The 21,643-nt window shown below is 41.8% G+C and overlaps 1 protein-coding gene and 2 long non-coding RNA genes across 3 annotated transcripts in view; 1 reads left to right on the plus strand and 2 right to left on the minus strand.

The window, feature by feature from the left end:
• LOC119124049 overlaps window positions 1-21,643 on the plus strand; it is a 793,622-nt gene that overhangs the window by 285,309 nt on the left and 486,670 nt on the right. The gene's annotated exons all lie outside the window — the stretch shown is intronic.
• Window positions 1-21,643, minus strand: part of LOC119124129 — a 288,366-nt gene that overhangs the window by 25,097 nt on the left and 241,626 nt on the right. The window lies entirely within an intron of this gene.
• LOC119124121 lies at window positions 181-8,563 on the minus strand. The gene is made up of 3 exons (XR_005098186.1): window positions 8,436-8,563; window positions 8,308-8,312; window positions 181-211 (listed from the first exon to the last, which is right to left on the minus strand). It is a non-coding gene; the product is annotated as an uncharacterized LOC119124121 (long non-coding RNA).

The raw sequence follows: 21,643 nt of genomic DNA on the forward strand, positions 1-21,643 counted from the left end.
CTTATTTAATGGGTTATTGGTCTGTTATTTATTCATCGCTCATTTTATTTTATTTATTATTTATTATTTATGGTTTGTGCCTTCTTGTTTTTGTTTTGTGTCGCCTACTTGTATGTCTCGTCACCGTGGGATGGAGGAAACGGAATTTCGGTTTCTTTGTGTGTCTTGACATATGAAGGGATTGACAATAAAGCTGACTTTGACTTTGACTCTAACTTATTTTGCAAGAACCACACTGGAGACAAGTTAGTCGTTTCAGACACCTGCAGGCGGAGAGTTCACTCGTCGCTGTGCTTACAGCGATGGTCGAATGAAGTCTGACTCAGGCCTCATCAGGTACATATTTATTGAGAAGAAACACAGTGGGGTTGAAAGTGGAGGTGTGGGAACACAGGATGGGGTGAAGCCGCTCCCCTGCTGATCAATGCATAGCAGGGGGCCTTTTACGACTTTGTGGAAACAAAGCAACTTTGATTGCTTCCTCTGCAGCTAGTCAATCAGGTGAAAAGATCTTAGCACTTTGGTCTACTACTTTTGGTAAGACAGGACAAGCTAGGTAAATTATTACAGGTTACCTTCCAACATAATCATACGATGAAGATATTCTGCAAACCCTAACACACACACGCATGCGGGGAAGGGGATAAAAGATTTTAAAAAGTAAGAGATATATATAATTTAAAAAAATATGGACAGTATATACACAATACACAATATACAGTGGAGATAAAAAAAGTATTAGATAAAAAAAGAAGAAAAAGAATTACAAGTTTCAATTGTTCGAACAACTAACAATAATTTCCACTCACCCTTCTCAAAAGAGCAAAAAGAATTCAGTCTCGAAGTTCTCTCGATTGAGAACACTGAACAACACACGACGGAGAGTCTCAAACCCGGAAGTAACCGTTGCGCATCAGACTTTGCAGGAACCCCGCTTGGGATCTCAACAGCAAACCATTGTTCTTACAACAAGATTTTCTTTTCGTTTTATTTTCATTGTTCAAAAACTTTGATTGAAGAGCGATCTCGTCGAGGAGCGATCACGCCGAGGCTTCTTCCCTGTCGGGAAGTCGCCGAGCCACCAAACGTCGGAGCCTTCCAGCGCCATCGGCTCCGCGGCCGGCGTCGGATTTCGCTCCAGCGACTCCAGACCCGTGGCCGCCACTGGGGTTCCTCCCGGCGCCATCAGACTCGCGGCCGCATTAGGGTCCCACTCCAGCGTTGCCGGATTCGCGTCCGTCGCCGGACCTCGAGCCAGAAACGCTCCCCAGCAACGCCGGACCTGCGGCCGTCGGCGGACTGCGTGCCAGCAACGCCGGACCCGCGGCCTTCACCGGACCTCTAGCCACCTGCGCCGGACCAGCGATCATCCCTCCAGGAGCCTAGCCAACACCAGGTACCAGGAGGCCAGCTACCACCAGGCCCAGTAGGCAAACGCCATCAGCCCCACGAGGACACCCACCACCAGGCCTTGATTGATAGCCGGGATGGCCATGAAAGTGCTTCAGAAGGACATGGAGGAGCTGAAGTTATCAATGCAAGTGATGTCTTCAAATGTGGAAACCATAATGAAGCAACAGGCCATTATTACAGAGCTGATGGGAGAGGTGAAGCAGCTCAAACGATTAAACATTGAACAAAATAAGAAAATTGTCAGCCTGGAAAATAGATTAGACAATTTGGAGCAGTACTCAAGAATGAGCGATGTCATCATCACAGGTTTAAAGATCAAACCACGGAGCTACCAGCAGGCTGTGAAAGGCCTTGCTTCAGAGGATAATCCTGAACATGAGGAGACAACAGAGGAGCAGGTAAAAACTTTCCTCCAGAGTAAAGACATCGCCATTGACATTGTCAATATTGAGGCATGCCACACTCTGCCAACTAAGAGTTTAAATGGTAAGCCTGTCATACCATCTATAATTGTCCGATTTACAAACAGGAAAAGTAAGATAAATCTGCTCAAACAAGGTAGAAAACTAAAAGGCACGAACGTGTACATTAATGAACACCTCACCAAGAAAAATGGTGAAATAGCTAAGAAAGCAAGAGCTCTTAAGAAAAGCGGTAAAATACAGTCCACTTGGACTGCTGGTTGTAAGGTGTTCATCAAACCTGTTGGGGCAGCAGAAAGTTCTCATGGTTTCTGCATCAGTGCCATAGAGCAACTTAAGAGGTACGAAGGAGACTAGTAACCTGTACATCATTTTGTTGAACCTCAAGTTGTGGTACCTTTAGATCATGGAATGTAAAAACCTGGTGAAATTATCAACCTACCATGACCAGTACTGACAAATGCCTTTCTTTTCCAACTGGTGTGTTTAACAAACAAGCACTGATAACTGAAAATGAAGAACTTGATTTGAAAACATTTGACTTCACTGACCATAAGGGATTTGACATAGAGAACAATATTGATCCTGAGAATAACTTCTTCATCAACTACACTCAAAGGAACAGCAAATACTATACTGTAGAGCAATTTAACAAGAATGTAACAACAAATAGAGCAATATCAATTATACATTTTAATAGTAGGAGCTTGAAAGCAAACATCTCTAAGATCAAACAATGTTTAAAAGATATGAATAATCCGTTTACTGTAATTGCAATATCTGAAACCTGGTTAAAGGAAGATCACTTTGAAAAGATCGACATAGAGGGGTATGAGAGTTATACATTAAATAGGAAGGTAAAAAGATGTGGAGGAGTTGCTCTATTCATAGATAAAAACTATAAGTGTAAGATAGTAAGAAGTATGTCTCAAGCAATAGATAATATCATGTATTACAGTTGAAATAGAAATGGAATCATCTAAAAACATTCTGGTAAGCTGTGTATACAGATGTCCAGGTTCATGTATTGAGACATTTTGTGAACTATTATCAGGAATGTATGAAAGAAAAATCAATACGAAAATGGTGTACGTCTGTGGCGATTATAATATAGATCTATTGAACCCACTTCAGCTGACTCCAGTAAGAGAATTTATTAACTTAATGTACAGTATGAGTCTCTACCCTGCAATAACCCGTCCGACTAGAATTACATCTCACAGTGCCACAATAATTGATAATATATTTACAAAAGTAATTGAAAAGAAAGTAAAAACTGGACTGATAATAAATGATTCAAGCGACCACCTGCCAGTGTTTGCAGTGATCCAGGACTGTACAAAGAAAAAAAAGGATGCTATAACTTTTAAAATGTGTAGAATGAACTCTGGTAATTCATTTAACTCATTCAAAAATGATCTTTTAAAACAAGACTGGAAAAAGGTATATGTGGGTGATGTAAATGAAGCCTACAACACATTCATGGCCATTATATCCGAACTTTATGATAAAAATTGTCCTCTTGTAAAGAAAGCAGTTAAACTAAATTCAATGGAAAAACCAAACAAACAAAGGGAATCTTAAGTGCTTGCAAGAAGAAAAACCTATTATACAAAGATTTCTTAAAGATAAGAACAAAGGAAGCTGAATTAAAATATAAGATCTACAAAAACAAATTGATTAAAATAATGAGAAACACTAAAAGGGACTACTATAGCAAGATACTGGAGGAAAACAAGAGTAATACAATAATAACATGGAAAGTGTTAAATGAGATTATTAAAAACAGAACTGGAAAGCCAGGATATCCTTCTTACTTTGCAAACAGTAATAACATAACTATAAATGATCTTACTATGATTGCAGAGGAGTTTAATGATTACTATGTTGGTATTGGGCCTACTTTGGCAGAGGAAGTAGCAAAAAAAGGGAGTACAAGTGACCTACTTAAGGATGTACCCATAGCCGAAAGTATGGTTCTAAGGGGAACGAATGAGAAGGAAATAATAGAAATTGTTAGAGAATTTAAAGGTAAAAAGTCAACCGACTGTAACGGGATAGATATGTCACTTGTTAAAAATATTATTGAATGTGTGGTGAAACCCCTTACACATATCTGTAACCAATCTCTGACAAATGGTGTTTTTCCGAGTGAAATGAAAACTGCTAAAATGATTCCGATATATAAAGCTGGGGACAAACACATATTCTCAAATTACAGGCCAATATCTCTACTCCCACAATTCTCCAAAATATTAGAAAAAATATTTTATAAAAGGCTTGATGATTTTATTACAAAACAAAATATTCTGTGACCAACAGTATGGATTTCGGAAAAATAGGACCACCACACTAGCTTTGTTAGATTTCGTAGCTGAAATAACAACAGCTATTGAAAATAGACGATATGTTGTAGGTGTTTTCTTGGATCTTAAAAAAGCTTTTGATACTGTAAATTATGAAAAACTGTTAACAAAACTTGAAAGATATGGGATACAAGGTATGTCACTCACTTGGTTAAACAGTTATTTATCAAACAGGACTCAATATGTGCAACTTATGGACTGTAAATCAAAACTAAAGCAGGTAAAGTGTGGGGTTCCTCAGGGCTCAATATTAGGCCCCTTGTTATTTATTTTGTATGTCAATGATATATGCAAGGTCTCCAGGTTGTTGCAGATGACACAACCTGCTTTGTAGTGGGGAGGACCTGGATCAACTATTGCAGGGGTGGCCAACCAGTCAGAGACTAAGAGCCACATTTTTTACTGTGTCATCGCAAAGAGCCACATCATACACATGAGCACACATGAACACCCCCCCCACACACACACGCACACAAACACGCACGCACACGCACGCGCACACGCACACACACACACACACCCCTCTGCTCAGCCAAATTTATTGTGTGACATTATTATGTCACGCACCAACATGATAATGACAAATTGACTCCTACAGTACTAAAACCACAGACCAAAGACCACATTTTCAACAATGAACATTGTGGGCATTGTCTCACACAGACAAACTCTCAGTTCAACAAATTCCACAAACAAAAACATAATAAGTTTTTTCACTTACTATGTGTGGCGGGACAGACCATTCGTTTGAGTTCGTCGTTTTCAGGAGACAAGATTTCAATAACGTCACTGAGGCATATTTTAACGAACTCCACTTCATTGTATGGCTTTTTAGCCCGTGCAATGTTCCAAGCCAGTTGAAACAATGCAAGTGTGACAGTCTCTGAGTGCTTCTTAATTTTTTTGAAAAACTGTACCTATTTTTCTGCCTGACTTTTCAAAGTCTCCAAACTTGTGCTTGCGAAATTCAGTCCCTTTTGCAAAGTCCTTATCGATATTGGCATGAAGTGAGCTGAAGTGGCGCTGACCATTTGAAGCTTTTAAATGCGCCAATGACGTCCGACATATCAGGCAGAATGGCTTGCCATAGCGTTCAACAAAAAACAACTTTAACTCTGTTAAAAACGTCCTGTGTTCATCGTCATATATTCGTTTAGCTGTGCATTTTTTCCTTGCCATTTTGGCAAGCGTCTTGTCAGCTTTTCTGGACCTAATGGGCCCCCATAGTCACAGTCGCCATTCATTAAAAAGCCAGCAAAACCAATCGCTCTGTTTGTCCCTCCTCCTTTGCGGGATTTCACCTCACGCGCATGCGCGTTTGACCAAAATACCATATTGAACTCAAGCGAAGCAAATACGCACGAAAAATAAACACAAATGTTGATATGAACGTAAAAGAGCCGCATGAAACTAGCCAAAGAGCCGCATGCGGCTCGCGAGCCGCGGGTTGGCCACCGCTGAACTATTGGATACTGTGGGTATTGAAATGGAAAAATTACAGAGTTGGTTTGACACAAATAAACTAACACTAAATTTAAGTAAAACAAAGTACATTATATTTGGAAACCGTCCGACCAACACAGACAAAATTCTTACAATAAATAATATAGAAATAGAAAGAGTAAATGAAGTAAAATTTCTTGGAGTGCTTATAGATAATAAATTAAGTTGGAAACCACATATAATGTATATCAAATCAAAAATTTCAAAATCACTAGCAGTATTATATAAAGTAAAAGACCTTATAAATCAGTCATCATTATATTCCTTGTACTGCTCCTTCATACTCCCATACATTATGTACTGTGTGGAGGTGTGGGGCAATACATACAAAACAAACACAGATCCAATCTTCATTCTTCAAAAAAAAGCAATACGACTAGTAAATAATGCTGATTATAGAGAACCATCTAACCCTCTCTTTATTAAATTGAACTCACTGAAATACAACGACCTAGTCGACTTTAAAACCATCCAACTCATGTACGAAATAAAAAATAATCAATTACCAAACAGTATCCAGAGGTTGTTTGAGTGGAGGGAAAGTACCTATTATTTAAGAGGAACACGTATGTTTAAAAGAGATTTGGTGAGAACAAACTTAAAGTTACATTGTATAACAGTTAGAGGTGTGGAATTATGGAACACCAGCCGTGAAGAATTAAAGAACTGTAGTACCTTACCTAAGTTTAAAAAAATGTATAAGGACAAAATATTGACGGGATACCGTAACATGCTGTGAAGTTGTTTAAGTTGCTTTTGTATTTATCTAAAGAAAATATATATATTTTTTCTCTTTAATATATTGACTATGGACAAATTCTTGACAGAATCAAACAGAAACATGTAGTTACATGGGGTAGAGTCAGATAAGCTTAGGCTTCCTTCTACTCCCTTTTTGAACAAATATGATTTTACGATAAAGGAAAATTATAATGCAATATCTTTTTTCTTTCTTTTATGTTCTATTGTACTATGGAGTTATCATTTTTCTGTATTTTTATTTTTTTTCCTGTATTTCTTTAATGTTCGAAATAAACGTTTTAAAAAAAAAAAAAAAAAAAAATATATAGTAAAAAAGGGTAAGAGGCTAGAGGTCTAAAATGCTGTTTGGTGGAAAAGTCGAGTGATCAGTTCTCCTTGTTCAAAAATCCGAATTCTGTTTAAAAGAACAGGCTGGCCTAAAGAATGGAGATGACGACGCCCTAAAAATGGCTCCTCACTCCTGCAACGAGGTCTGCATCTCCTAGCTTGTCTTTAAGCTTACAATTTGACTACCGTGTTTTTCCATGCAAAATGCGCCCCCGTGCATAATACGCACCCTAAAAATGGCATGTCGATGCTGGAAAAAAACCTGTACCCATGTATAATACGCACCCAAATATTGACTCTTAAGTCCGTAAACGTAAAATTATTTCAGAAAAAAGATCATCTTTGGGAACAACCGGATGTTATTCTGCCGGTCAGTATCACTGCGCATGCGCTAGCAAACTCGATAGCGAAGAAATGTTTCGGATTTGTGTAGGGTACATTGTGACAGCAAACGAGCAGGTGATCGAGCAAGCGTCTGATACGAGAGCATTGTGTTCGTATGGAGCGTGTTTGAAGTGAACAGCAGAGAAGAAAGGAACAAGGCAAAGTGTTGTGAAATAAAACATTACCTGTAATACGCATTTTGTTATTTGCTGATTGAAACTGCTAATTAAACTGTGAATTGAAACTAATACGTAGAGAACTGAACTCTCGCTCTTTATATAGCTGACGTGTCTTGCGCATCCGTTCTGCGCATACTGTCATGGCGGCCTCCATATAATATCCGGTCTGCGATGGAGATTAAAAAACAAACAATATTTGACAATAACACACCATCAAGGATTGCACCATCGCATCAAACGATGTGTCGTCAATTATGAATTTTACTGACTGTGTTGGGCAGGATGGCTGAATGCGATGCGGGATTGACAACAAACAAGAAGAAAGGTGTGATTTCAAGTTTTATTTCGAGGGAGATTTTCTTCAAAAATTGTTGTACCCATGCATAATGCGCACCCCAGATTTTAGGACAATAAATTAGTTACATTTTGCGCATTATGCATGGAAAAACACGGTAAGTCAAATTTGAAGATAGTATAAATTCATCTTAACGGACCTTGGGTTAATCTCAGAAAGAATTAAATCTATCTTTGTCTAATCGGCATTCTCGACCCACTGCAGTAGCCTGCAGGGGCAAACCCCTGACGGGAGAGCCCACCGGGCGAGAGAGAGCGATGCTCTTTGTCCGAACGAACCTTTTATACCAGTTCAGTTCGTGGGTACTATGCCTGCTTGGTCACGTACCATTTTTTTTCCATGACGTCATACATTGGCCTCAGATGACCCAAATGCTTCCAGAATAGACTGCACCTGCATCTCGGCCGGTCTCAACCGGATTCAAGCAGATGAGGTGACCATGTTCTCAGGGAAGTAACAATTTTCTGAGGGATGCTTCATCCTGTTTCCCACTTCCAAATCTTGTCAACTGTCCGTCAACGTGACTTTTGCTAATGTTTTTTCTCTGACTTGTGTTCCGTCAAAGAGCATTTTGTTTGGAACTCAACTGGATGAACGTGACCTCGGGTCACGCTCATGTGTGGGATCTCAGTCTTCCACCACTTAGTATCACCATTAACCCCTTCCGCCTCCTTGTCTTCGCTCACATTTATACATTCATGTGTAAATGGAACATCAATATTACATACATGTTTGATATTGATTAAACATCGTGACAATAATAACACATACTTTCACAATAGTCAATTTAACACATAATCATAACTATGATCGTGGATTCTCCTAGTTAGCAGATTACAACACTCAAGCATCTTCAAAACGTATTATGACAAGCTCAAGCGTGGGATTGCAGTCTTCCACACACGGTATCACTGTCAACCCCTTGTCCTTACTCAACTCTTAATACATTCATGTGTAAATGAAACATCAGTGCTATGATGCTGCTCAAGTTGCTACTAACTATACAGTATTGCAAAACAGAATAAAATAAAGTATATTGCAGCTTACTCTAACTGTGATTAACATGTCTCATTCTCATCCCTAACGATGAGCATGGGCTTCCCTAGTTAGCAAATTAAAATATTCCAGCAGTTTCAAAGTACGTTATAGCAAAACAAAATAATATAACATAATCCAAAATTGTGTGTTGCTGAGCTTCAGAACAAGTCTTCATCTAATCGATGACTTTTTAAACTATTAATTTACTAGTTAGGTCAATCTGACTTTGGCACCATCTTCTGGTGACATTTGCAACGGGAATGGAGGTTTACTGGTTCAACCAACAAATTCCCTTTTACCAATTTAACAATAGTTAATTTTGAAGAACTAACTTTTAAATAACCCTTACTCAGGCCCCCTTCTTCAGGTCTTCCATGTCAAGCTTTGAAATTTGGAATTTCATCTTAGCCAATTCGTCTGGGCCGAATCCAATACACACTAACGCATCGTCTTTTACCATCCTATCCACCATGTAACTCGACACCCCGAGGGCCAAAAAAATGTTTGCAGGGTCTAGAGCATCCGGAATTCGTTCTCCATGGCCTCGCCAAACTCCTCCCACGCCCGGGTTTTTTCCTCAGCAACCGCTGAAGCCGCGTTCCGCTTGGCCATCCGGTACCTGCCTCCGGGGTCCCGCAGGCCAAAACGGCCCGATAGGACTCCTTCTTCAGCTTGAACGCATCCCTTACCGCCGGTGTCCACCAGCGGGTTCGGGGATTGCCGCCACGACAGGCACCAACGACCTTACGGCCACAATTCCGGTCGGCTGCCTCAACAATGGAGGCACGGAACATGTTCCACTCGGACTCAATGTCCCCCGCCTCCTCCAGGATGTGCCAGAGGTGGGAGTTGAAGCTCTTCCTGACAGGGGATTCTGCCAGACGTTCCCAGCAGACCCTCACAGTTCGTTTGGGGCTGCCAGGTCGGACCGACATCTTCCCCACCATCGGAGCCAACCCACCACCAGGTGGTGATCAGTTGACAGCTCCGCCCCTCTCTTCACCCGAGTGTCCAAAACATGCGGCCGCAAATCCGATGACACAACTACAAAGTCGATTATCGAACTGCGGCCTAGGATGTCCTGGTGCCAAGTGCACACATGGACACCCTTATGTTTGCACATGGTGTTCATTATTGACAATCTGTGTCAAGCACAGAAGTCCAATAATAGAACACCGCTTGGGGGCAGATCAGGGGGGCCGTTCCACTCAATCACGCCGTTCCAGGTCTCACTGTCATTGCCCACGTGAGCATTGAAGTCACCCAGTAGAACGATGTCCCCAGAAGGAGCGCTCTCCAGCACTTCCTCCAAGGACTCCGAAAGGGGTGGGTACTCTGAGCTGCTGTTTGGTGCAGTCAGGACCCGTCCCCCCACCCGAAGGCGGAGGGAGGCTACCCTCTCGTTTACCGGGGTGAACCCCAATGTGCAGGCGCCCAGCTGCAGCAATCGACGCCTCTCACCGTGGGCAACTCCAGAGTGGAAGAGAGTCCAGCCCCTCTCGAGAGGGCTTGTACCGGAATCCAAACTGTGTGTGGAGGTAAGTCCGACTATGTCTAGTCGGAACTTTGCTGCCTTGCACACCAGCTCCGGCTCCTTTCCAGCCAGAGAGGTGACATTCCATGTCCCAAGAGCCAGCTTCTGCAGCCGGGGATCGGACCGCCAAGGTCCCTACCTTTGGCCGCCACCCAGCTTACATTGCACCCTTTGGCCCCTCCCACAGGTGGTGAGCCCATGGGAAGAAGTCATTATCCCACTAAAGAAACCTTCCAGCTTTAGAAATCCCCAGGATTTGACAGTTGGACTAAATTGACTAAAATGGGTGGGAGACAGTGTCCCTGACAATGTATCAGGAGATGAGAAGTATATGTTAAATAAGTTGCCAAACTTGATGCTAGTGTGATTAAAAGTGATGAGGCCGCAAATGTTTAAAAGACAATGAGGCCACAGTGCGCAGGCACTGTTCCAGTCGCAGGTCAAGGCGTGGCTCAAGCAGAGGAGCCTGAGGCAAAAGCTCCTTTTGGTCCTATGCAAAACATGTATCCAAATTTAACAGACCTGAAACATCCCCCATATACTAGCAAAAGATGCCATGGTCAGATTATTAGAACTCCTCAACAGACAAGAAGTATGACCAATGCTGTTAAATTTCCCAATATATAAACAATGCTGATGTATGCCAATGATAGAGGTGTCAAAACTTGGAGGATAAAGGCCACTAATATGACAAAATAGTAAAACCAAAACATCAAAATAGAGGATGACGTTTGTGCAGCGTTGGTTGTTAAAGTTAAGTTAAAGTTAAAGTCCCAATGATCGTCACACACACTGGGTGTGGTGAAATTTGTCCTCTGCATTTAACCCATCGCTGTGTGATTTTGATCCATCCCCTGGGGGAGAAGGGAGCAGTGAGCAGCAGCGGTGCCGTGCTCGGGAATCATTTGGTGATCTAACCCCCCAATTCCAACCCTTAATGCTGAGTGCCAAGCAGGGAGGCAATGGGTCCCATCTTTATAGTTTTTGGTGTGAACCGGCCGGGGTTTGAACCCACAACCTTCCAGTCTCAGGGCGGACACTCTACCTTTAGGCCACTGAGCTTGTTGGTGTTGTTTGTGTCCTGTGTCTTTATTGTGGGCACTTGTCTTGTCCTTGTGTTCTGTGTGTGTCTCTGTGTGTCTGTGTTAAAATGATGAAATTGGCTAAAATAGTGTGCAAAGACATTTACTAGACTGTGGTCTATTCGATTTGCACCGCAACACAAAAACAAAATGATCTTGAAACTAGAAAATGCAATTTCTGGAGAAATTGCGTGTGAAGGCGAAGAAGCTGAATTAATTCTTGGGGAATGCTGCAGAATGATGTTGGAACGGGTTGAATCAGTTGAAGAATGTAGAAATTACGAAATTTTGTAAACTTTTACGGAAATTTTAATCAATTTTACTCGATCGCCAAATAAGGAATTAATAATTAAACGTGAAAATGTGAAATTTTTTTAATTTGGCAATTTCGGGAATATTGAAAATCTTCCTCGATGTGATTTGACTGTGCTGAATGATGTGAATTTCAAACTGGAACGTCATAAATGTGAAATGTTGAATGTGCCATTAACAATGAATGGAGACAATATTTGCCGTAAAATTTGCGAATTTTGTGAAAACGGAAAACTTTTGGAATTAACTGACTGCAAGCATCTCTTGGGTGAATTTTTGGAATGTGTCAAAATTGGAATGGAGTGAATCGGATGAATTATGAGGAAGGAGTAGCACATCAAAAAGTGTGAGGAATAAATATAATAGAGTGAATGGTGTAGAATAACATAAGTGTGAAGGCCTTCGTCTTCACACTAATATTAAGAAGGAGAGGAAAACAAAGATTTGTTTGTCGTCAGAAACTGGTCCACACTGGATGAGTGTGTGGCCCTGATGAGAAGTTGAAAAGAAAGAAAGAACATGATTTCTGGAATTGGATGACGCAAAATTATGAATTTAAGACATTGCAATACTAAATTTAAGAAGCAAAATTGATTGGTTGTGTTATAAGACTATACTAACAATTACATGTGAGTTAAACCAGAGAGAATGAGTTACTTAAACTAAAAACCAACAAAAACATTCTGATTAAGTTGCTGGTAATTATTCTGTGTTCATTTTTTAGATTGGTGGGTTGTTTTTCCAAGAACTTTTGAGATAGGATGAGGAATGTGAATTGAGAATGATGTATGAATGTGTGAACAGCTTGAAGAGAGCTTGGAAAGAGTGAGACCAGTGTGTGATGGAGGCTGTGTGTGTGAGAGATGCAAATGAGCAAGAACGAATGACTGACAGGATGAGAGGAAAATACAGGTTGAATGGTTGAAATTGTTGGAGACTACTATGGGACAATTAGTAGAACAACTTTGAAGATGAGTGATTTTGAGCAACTTTAATGCTTAGAAAAGAAAAAAAGGGTTTCTTTTAATTAACTAGAGGAAAAATAAAGAAATAATAGGAAAAACCTGGAGAACTAGTAACACATCCAGAAGGTGTGTGAACTGGGAAACTGAGTAGCGTTTTGAGGGAAATAAGTCACATTAAATCATGATAGAATCAAATGTAGTAAAGAACATATCCCCCCACAAAGTTGTCTTGGTGATACTGTACGAGGATTGTGAGGCTTGGGCTTTTTGTCAAGCCCCAACAGGGGGGGAGTGTAGGATAGAAGATAGAAATAATACATCACTTTATGACATATGGATTTTCTAATACATTTGGCATCGTACCATTAGGTTAAACTTTTTCTCAAACTTTTCAAACTTTTGCTGTAAACAATCGGAAGATTATTGAAAAGTGGCTAAAGAAGCTATGAAGAAGTGCTCAGACTTTCCTTGCAGCACTCCTATTTTTTCTAGTTCAAGAGGCCAAAGAAATTGATTGGTGAATAAGACAAGATTTCTGAGCAGTGAATGACAGTACAGACCAGGGAACCAAGTGTTCCTGATCCGCACACATTACTAAATTCATTGCTGCCAAATAGGGCTTATTTCACCGTGATTGATTGATTATCATGAATTGTATGGCTGGTTTCACGCCTTCATCTGAAAGTCAAGTTTTGGTCTTCATTGATGATATTTTAATTGCTTCAGAAACAAAGGAAGCGTGCAGACGAGATTCCCTTCTCCTCCTGCAGCATCTAGGCCAGACAGGAAATGAAGTCAGGAAACAGAAGTTACAATGGGTAAAGCCAGAAGTAAACTATCTTGGTCACACACTCTCAGCGAAAGGAAGAGAAGTGCAACAGGGCAGGAAACAGGCTATATTTGGCACACCACGACCTGTCACAACGAAACAACTTACCGTTTTTTTCCATGTATAATGCGCAAAATTTAACTAATTTATTGCCCTAAAATCTGGGGTACGCATTATACATGGGTAAAATTTTTTGTTTTTGAAGAAAATCATGGTACAACAATTTTTGAAGAAAATCTTGTCACGGATGGAGTGTGGAAAGGAGCGGGGCGACCAAGTGCAGCTTGGACCAGGGTTTATTGGAGGAACTCAAAACACAGACTTGGTAAACTAATTGTGATAAATAACTGGAACATCACTCAAATATTGGTGATCCCGTTGAGAGTCTCACATATTTCTTCGCTATCGAGTTTGCTACTGCATGCGCAGTGATACTGACCGGCAGAATAACATCCGGTTGTTCCCAAAGATGATCTTTTTTCTGAAATAATTTTACGTTTACGGACTTAAGTAACCCGGCCGGGTCATACCAAAGACTATAAAAATGGGACCCATTGCCTCCCTGCTTGGCACTCAGCATTAAGGGTTGGAATTGGGGGGTTAGATCACCAAATGATTCCCGAGCGCGGCGCCGCTGCTGCTCACTGCTCCCCTCTCCCCCAAGGGATGGATCAAAATCACACGGGGATGGGTCAAATGCAGAGGACAAATTTCACCACACCCAGATGCGTGTGTGACGATCATTGGGACTTTATAAAAATAAAATAAAAAAAAGTCAAAATCTGGGTGCGTATTATACATGGGTACAGGCTTTTTTCCAGCATCGACATGCCATTTTTAGGGTGCGTATTATACATGGGGGCGCATTATACATGGAAAAAAACGGTATGTCTTTCTTAGGTTTGTGTGTAATTACTGCAGAGCATGGGTTCCACTCGATGCTGAAATGGCTCAACCACTGACAGAAATGGCTCATGGACAGCCGTTACACTCAAAGATAAAATCACGTGGACACCAGAAGCCGAAGAAGCATTCACAAAATTAAAAATGGCATTAGTTCAAACAAACAAAGGTGTGATAATCGATAAAGATGTTACTGGCCACATCAATAACAAACCTGTTTTACCAGAATGACTTTTTAAGGCAACAGCAATTGTGACACACACCATGTGTCAACAGGGGGGGGGGGTGAGTTACCTTTGGTGTCAGGGTTGATAGATTAGTTTCATCCTATGCTTATGTTGGAATGTAATCTGTAATAATTAACTAAACATGTCTTGTTATAACAAAGTAGTAGAACAAAGTGCTAAGATCCTTTGAACTGATTGACCAGCTGCAGAGGAAGCAATCTAAGTTGTTCTGTTTCCCCCAACGTCGTAAAACACCCCCTGCTATGATTTGACCAGAGGCCAGGGGTTTCACCCCCATCCTGTCCACTCTCACCCCCATCCTGCTTCTCTCAATAAATATGCTCTTGCAAGAATCCAAAGTCAGACTTCGTTCAATCATCGTGACGAACGAGCTCTCCACTTGCAAGTGTTCAAAAGGCATACTGTCTCCCGTGTGGTTCTTGCAAAATAAATGTGAGTGAGAACCAGCCTATCATTTTGGTGCCGTGACCCAGATCCCTCACATACCCACTGCTGATCGACGGAGGACAACGTGCTGCATTGTCGACAAGCCAGCATCCATTAGGAGGACCTGGAAAAGAAAGACCTGGGAAGAAAATTCTTCGCTGGGCCAGCATCTTAGGTTTGCCTTCGTCTGACAACAGTGGATTGACGGGATCCGGAAGTGCAACGAACCAGGGGACAAGTAAGTAAAAGCCCTAAAGTTGTGGTGAAACGTGTAAAAGTAAAAGTGCACAGGAAAATGTACAAGTAAATAGGCAGGACAGAAGATCTTAAGTCTTGTGGAAGGAGGGGGTGTTGTAGAGTCCCCCTCTGGATGAAGTGGCTCTTCTGGAGCAGTGGTTCTCAAACTTTTTAATATATTTTTGTAAAATCTCACGTACCCCCTAGAGCAGTGGTGGCCAACCCGCGGCTCGCGAGCCGCATGCGGCTCTTTGGCTGGTTTCATGCGGCTCTTTTACGTTCATATCAACATTTGTGTTTATTTTTCGTGCGTATTTGCTTCGCTTGAGTTCAATATGGTATTTTGGTCAAACGCGCATGCGCGTGAGGTGAAATCCCACAAAGGAGGAGGGACAAACAGAGCGATTGGTTTTGCTGGCTCTTTAAGGAATGGCGACTGTGACTACGGGGGCCCATTAGGTCCAGAAAAGCTGACAAGACGCTTGCCAAAATGGCAAGGAAAAAATGCACAGCTAAACGAATATATGACGAAGAACACAGGACGTTTTTAACAGAGTTAAAGTTGGTTTTTGTTGAACGCTCAATTTGTCATTATCATGTTGGTGCGTGACATAATAATGTCACACAATAAATTTGGCTGAGCAGAGGTGTGTGTGTGTGTGTGTGTGTGTGTGTGTGTGTGTGTGTGTGTGTGTGTGTGTGTGTGTGTGTGTGTGTGTGCGTGCGCGTGTGCGCGTGTGTGTGCGTGTTTGTGTGTGTGGGGGGGGGTGTTCATGTGTGCTCATGTGTATGATGTGGCTCTTTGCGATGACACAGTAAAAAATGTGGCTCTTAGTCTCTGACTGGTTGGCCACCCCTGCCCTAGAGTATCTCCGTGTACCCCCATTTGACAACCACTGTTCTAAAGAGTACTACTTCGCGTTGGCAGGGCTGGGTAACAGGACTGTTGTCTTTAATTCCCAGGAAAGGAGGGGGTGTTGTAGAGTCCCCCTCTGGATGGAGCAGCTCTTTTTTTAAAGAGGACTTCGCGTAGGCAGGGATAAAAAACGTGTGTGGTTGAGAGAGTGACTGATAGGATAAATTGACTAAAGAGCAGTACTAGCAAATAACACAGGCAAGAAATTTGTTGAAAGGTCAATTTAAACCTGCATTGAGGATCCTCAAAGAAAAAAATTGAAAAAAAATTGAAAAAACTAAAACTACCAAATTAAGATGGGAAATGTAAACTGCAAATCTCCAAATAAAGGGGCTCTTGAAGGAGATGAGAAGTACATGGCGAGTAGATTTTCTAATTGTATGCAATACATGCCGAAGTGGAAGAAAAAGTATGGAGTACAAGGAAAGATGAAAGTTGAAATGTGGAACGTAGTGGTAGACATTTTGGAGGAGAGTGTGGCTAGGAAGCCAAAGGGATTGAGAAAGGAAAGAAAAGAGAGAGAACTGCAATGTGCTAGAGTGTGGTTGAAAGCTTCACAAGAGAGAAGAGAACAAAATCAAAAGACAAAAAATTGAAAAATTAAAAGTGATGAGGCCGCCATTCAATTAAGATTTGAAAAAGAATTCAAGTTGCACAGTGGCATCCCATTCAATGATGCAGCTGAGACTGGTTTCCCCCCTGAATTAGGCAACTGGGTGAGGAAACACTTGGTGGAAGCGGACACTGCTTGTGTTACAACAACCATGCAGTGGGCCAGAGACGCTGACAAAGTGATCGAGAAAGGCAAAAGTTCTGATGTATTTCATCTAGATGATGATGATAATAATCTAGATGAAGATACAACGGTCTTCTTCCAAAGATCCCAAAGGGGCAGAGGAAGAGTTAGAGGCCAACAAGGTCGCAAGCCACCATTCAAATCAAAACCCCCATCAGATTCAGACAACTGTGGGAAACATGGACACTGGTCAAGAGAGTGTCGTCATAAAAAACAAAACCAATCAAAGGGTGGAGGAAGAGGCATAGAATAAGTCAAATTTTCAGCATGACAAGCTTCCTCCCCTTTGACCTCTCATGCTCCTACAGATAAAGAAATAATCGATTTCCATACAGCATGAGACATTCTGAGTGCATTAAAAGAAAAAAAAAAAACAACGTTACTTTTGGTTTAGATTCATTGTCAGATTATAGAATGACAAATGACCAGGGATCAAATTGTGTGCACACTAAAGTTAAAATTTGTGGTAAAGAAATGCTAATTGCTTCTAAAAGATAAATAAAGAATTAGAATGTGCTGTCCTCACGTGTGTGGGCGGGAACCAGCTCATGATTGACTGCAGGAAATGGCCAGCCTGTGACGAATCATTGATGCCGGGCCCCACCCCTCCAGCGCGAGAGCTATGCATGTTAAAATGATGAAATTGGCTAAACTTTTAGGGAAAAGAAATTTGCTAGACTGTCTATCCAATTTGCACCGCAAAACAGAAACATTTTTGAAAAATAAAAATGAGAGGAAAAGAGAGAAATCTGTTTGCGGGCAAAAACTGATCCACACTAGTGCATATTAGTGTCGAGCCCTCATGAGAAATTCGAAAAAAAATGACAGAACATGCTTTCAGGAATTGGATTAAGCAAAATTGTGAATTTAAGACATTGCACTGCTACATTTAAGAGGAATAATTGATTGGTTGTGTTATAAGATTATACAAACTTCTATATGTGAGTTAAAATCCGAGAGACTGAGTTGAAAATGATACATGTATGTTGTGTGGAGAGCTTGGATAAATTCAGACCAATGTGATAGAAAGACTCTTTTTTGGAGACTGTGTGTAAGATGCAAATGAGTAAGGTTGAAGGATTGCCTGAATGAAAGGAAAATACAGGTTGAATGGTTGAAGTTGTTGGAGACTACTATGGAAAATTAGTAGAAAACCTTTGAAGAAAGAGTGATTTTGAGTAAGTTAAATGCTAAAAAAAAATTTTTTTGGATTGATAATTAACTAGAGACAAAAAAATGGAGAACCAGTAACACATGCAGAAGATGTGTGAACTGGGAAACTGAGAAGCGTTTTGGAAAGAATGTCAAATTAAATGATGATAGAATCATATGTAGTAAAGAACACATCCTCCCAAAATGTTTGTCAAGGTGTGAGGCATGGGCGTCGCCAAGCCTCAGAAGGAGGGAGGGAGTAGGACAGATCGTGAAAGATAGTAGTAATAACACTTTATGACATAGATTCTCTAATACATTTGGCTTCATACCATTAATAAAGTTAAAATTTTCTCAAACTTTTCAAATTTTTGCTGGAAGCAATCGGAAGATGATTGAAAAGTGACTAAAGAAGCTATGAGGAAGTGGTGTAGCTGTTAAGGGCACGCGCTTATGCGCTTACCTGGTTAATCAACATTTTTTTTAACTGCTACAGGACTTACGGTCCATTCCTCCAGTAACCAAGATCAGAGAATCTCCTTTAAATCAGGAGGCAATAAATGGGATAGCCCCTGTCATAAATGGTCTTTGGTCAGGAGGAATCATTAGGAAGTGCGCAAACTCTTCTGGCAAACATTCCTATTTGCCCAGTTCAAAAGGGCAATAAAATTGACTGGTGAATGATACATTTGCAAAAAGCAAAATAAAGAACAGTCCTTGGCAGATAGCATGATCAGAGCACTCAAACTGAAAGATGTGACAAATGCAAATTTACTGCCGCCTGATCTTTCTTCCCCACAGGTCAACAACCGCTCCAAGCCAGGAGACTGGAGACATAAAGGTCGTCAAAAAGGACAAACTGGGCCAGCCATGGTGGGAGGGACCATTCCAAGTCTTGCTGACTACCTCCACTGCACTGAACATTGCTGACGTTCACTGTGAGATCCCACACACAGGAGGGATGCTATGTGTGTTCCAAACCCCCCCTTCCTCCACGCAAGTTCACCTGAAGGCCGGAACAATGACTGTCACTGAAGCGAAATGCATGGCCTCTGTGGGAGGGGTTGGATTTCAACACCGTGCTGTCACAGTCAGTGATGCTACCTCTACCGTCCTGGACTCACAGAAAAGAACCTGTGATCGAACTCTTTTGGATTAATCTCAATGTGACTGTTGAAGGACGACAGATGCCACAAGTGGCCTAAACAAAAAGGCTACCTGGAATGGACTACACGTGTTTCATCCAAGAAAACGAAACCCACGAATGCATTAACGACTGCTCTCCAGGAGGAAACTAGATGGGAGCTTTGGACATCACCGCTGAGTGCCAGGATGGGGCTCTCCTACCAACATGGCTGCACCATCGGACGGAACCTACTTCATTCAGAATGGCTCGTGGCTTTGTGGTCACAAGAGTTGTCCGATGCTGCCCGCCAACTGGACACGAGTGTGTTCACCAGTGTGAGTGACAGACCACACCTACAAGATACAACATCATCAACTGACGACCGCACACAACTCTCTTGGACGTCGACGCAGGGCTGTTGCAGCCTTTGAACCACATTACCCCGTCTGGGGTGCGAATTTCCCTGACAGCCACAAAGTGTGGTCCGTCGGAGACAAAGTCGTTCATGCGCTTTTTCCTTGGATCGGAGTTGGGAAACAATCACTCTTCATCGAGACACTGAACTATCGTTTTCAATCCTTTGGGAATCTCTTGCTGCAAGTCAATGATGAATAAAACAGAGAGATTCAGGCTATTGGACAAATGGTCTTCCAAAACAGGATGGTTCTGGACTTGATGACTGCAGAGCAAGGTGGCGTGTGCCACATTATTGGGACTTCCTGTTGCACATACTTTCCAGGAGTTAATGACACTCACATCAACGACGCCGTGAACTCACTGAAGAATTTACAGCAGGCCATGTCGGAGGACAAGATCCCACATCAATGGGATTTCTTTTCATGGCTATTCTCTGGCGCTTGGTGGCAACTGCTGTTGAAACTTGTGACTCGTATGCGTGTTGTGCTGGTATTGTTGTGCTCATTTACGACCTGTGTTATCTCATGTTTGAAGTCAGCTGCATCAAGATCTGTGTCTTCTACCGTAGCTGAAGTGCGAATACAACATCTCAGGCATGTCGAATGTGATGATTTTAATGCGCTGCAGACAGAAGATTGCGATAATGCTGATTGGCTGAACGTTTTTCACAGAAACTTGATGATTTGACCGTCGGAAATGCCTCACAAGTGATGAATACAATGGTGTTTCTGTGTTTTTATTTTTATTTTTCTATCTTCATTCTAATTTCTTGCTTATGTTTGTTAATCGGGGTGACATAATCATGATAAACAGGAGGGATATGTTAGGGTTGATAGATTAGTTTCATTCTATGCTTATGTTGGAATGTAACCTGTACTAATTAACTAAACATGTCCTGTCCTAACAAAGTAGTAGAACCAAGTGCTAAGATCTTCTGAACGATTGACCAGCTGCAGAGGAAGCAATCTAAGTTGTTCTGTTTCCCCCAACGTCGTAAAACACCCCCTGCTATGATTTGACCAGAGGCCAGGGGTTTCACCCCCATCCTGTCCACTCCCACCCCCACCCTGCTTTTCTCAATAAATATGCTCTTGCAAGAATCCAAAGTCAGACTTCGTTCGATCATCGCTGTATGCAGTGACGAACAAGCTCTCCACTTGCAAGTGTTCAAAAGGCATACTGTGGTTCTTGCAAAAAAAGTTAGAGTGAGAACCACCCTAACATTTGGTTTAGATTCTCACTGATTTGTTTTAAGTCCTGTTTGTGTGAAGCATACTCCACACGGGAACCTAAAAGAAACGCTATATGAGAATCACCCCCACTTCAGAAGGGTTAACACCTTTTGAAATCAAACTGAAAGATGTGTCAAATGCAACTTTACTGCCGCTTGATCTTTATCTTCACAGGATGACTCGGCAAAACAAGGTGACTGGGTCTTCATCAAAGTGATTAAACGAAAGACGTGGTCTTCACCCCAGTGGGAGGGACCATTCCAAGTCCTACTCGCCACACCCACAGCTGTTAAGATTGCAGAAAGACCCAGCTGGATACATCTCAGCCACTGTAAGCTGCAGAGAGTGCTTGACCTCTAGGCCCTGGTCACGGGGAAGTCTGGCTACAAAGGGGAAGTCAATTTTAGTTTGGCTTCAGTCTCAAACCAGTGAAGAATTGAGAACCCTGGCCATTGAGCTCCCTAGGGGTACAGGTGGCTCTGTGGAACTGAACAGAAAATGGCCCTCAGAGGAGTGCTTGTCTGTGCTGTGGCTGCAGCATGTTTGCCAATGACATGGAGTGTCCAGGATACCAAAGAGGAAATAAAACCCACAAATGCATTGAGGACGACTGCCCTCCAGGAGGAAACTGGATGGGAGCCTTGGACATCACCACTGAGGGCCAGGGTAGGAGTGCTATTTCAAATGGTGAGGGCTCTCCGACCAACATGACTGGTGAC

Source organism: Syngnathus acus, chromosome 6 (genome assembly GCF_901709675.1).
Source record: "Syngnathus acus chromosome 6, fSynAcu1.2, whole genome shotgun sequence".
In the NCBI taxonomy this organism is placed as follows: domain Eukaryota; kingdom Metazoa; phylum Chordata; class Actinopteri; order Syngnathiformes; family Syngnathidae; genus Syngnathus; species Syngnathus acus.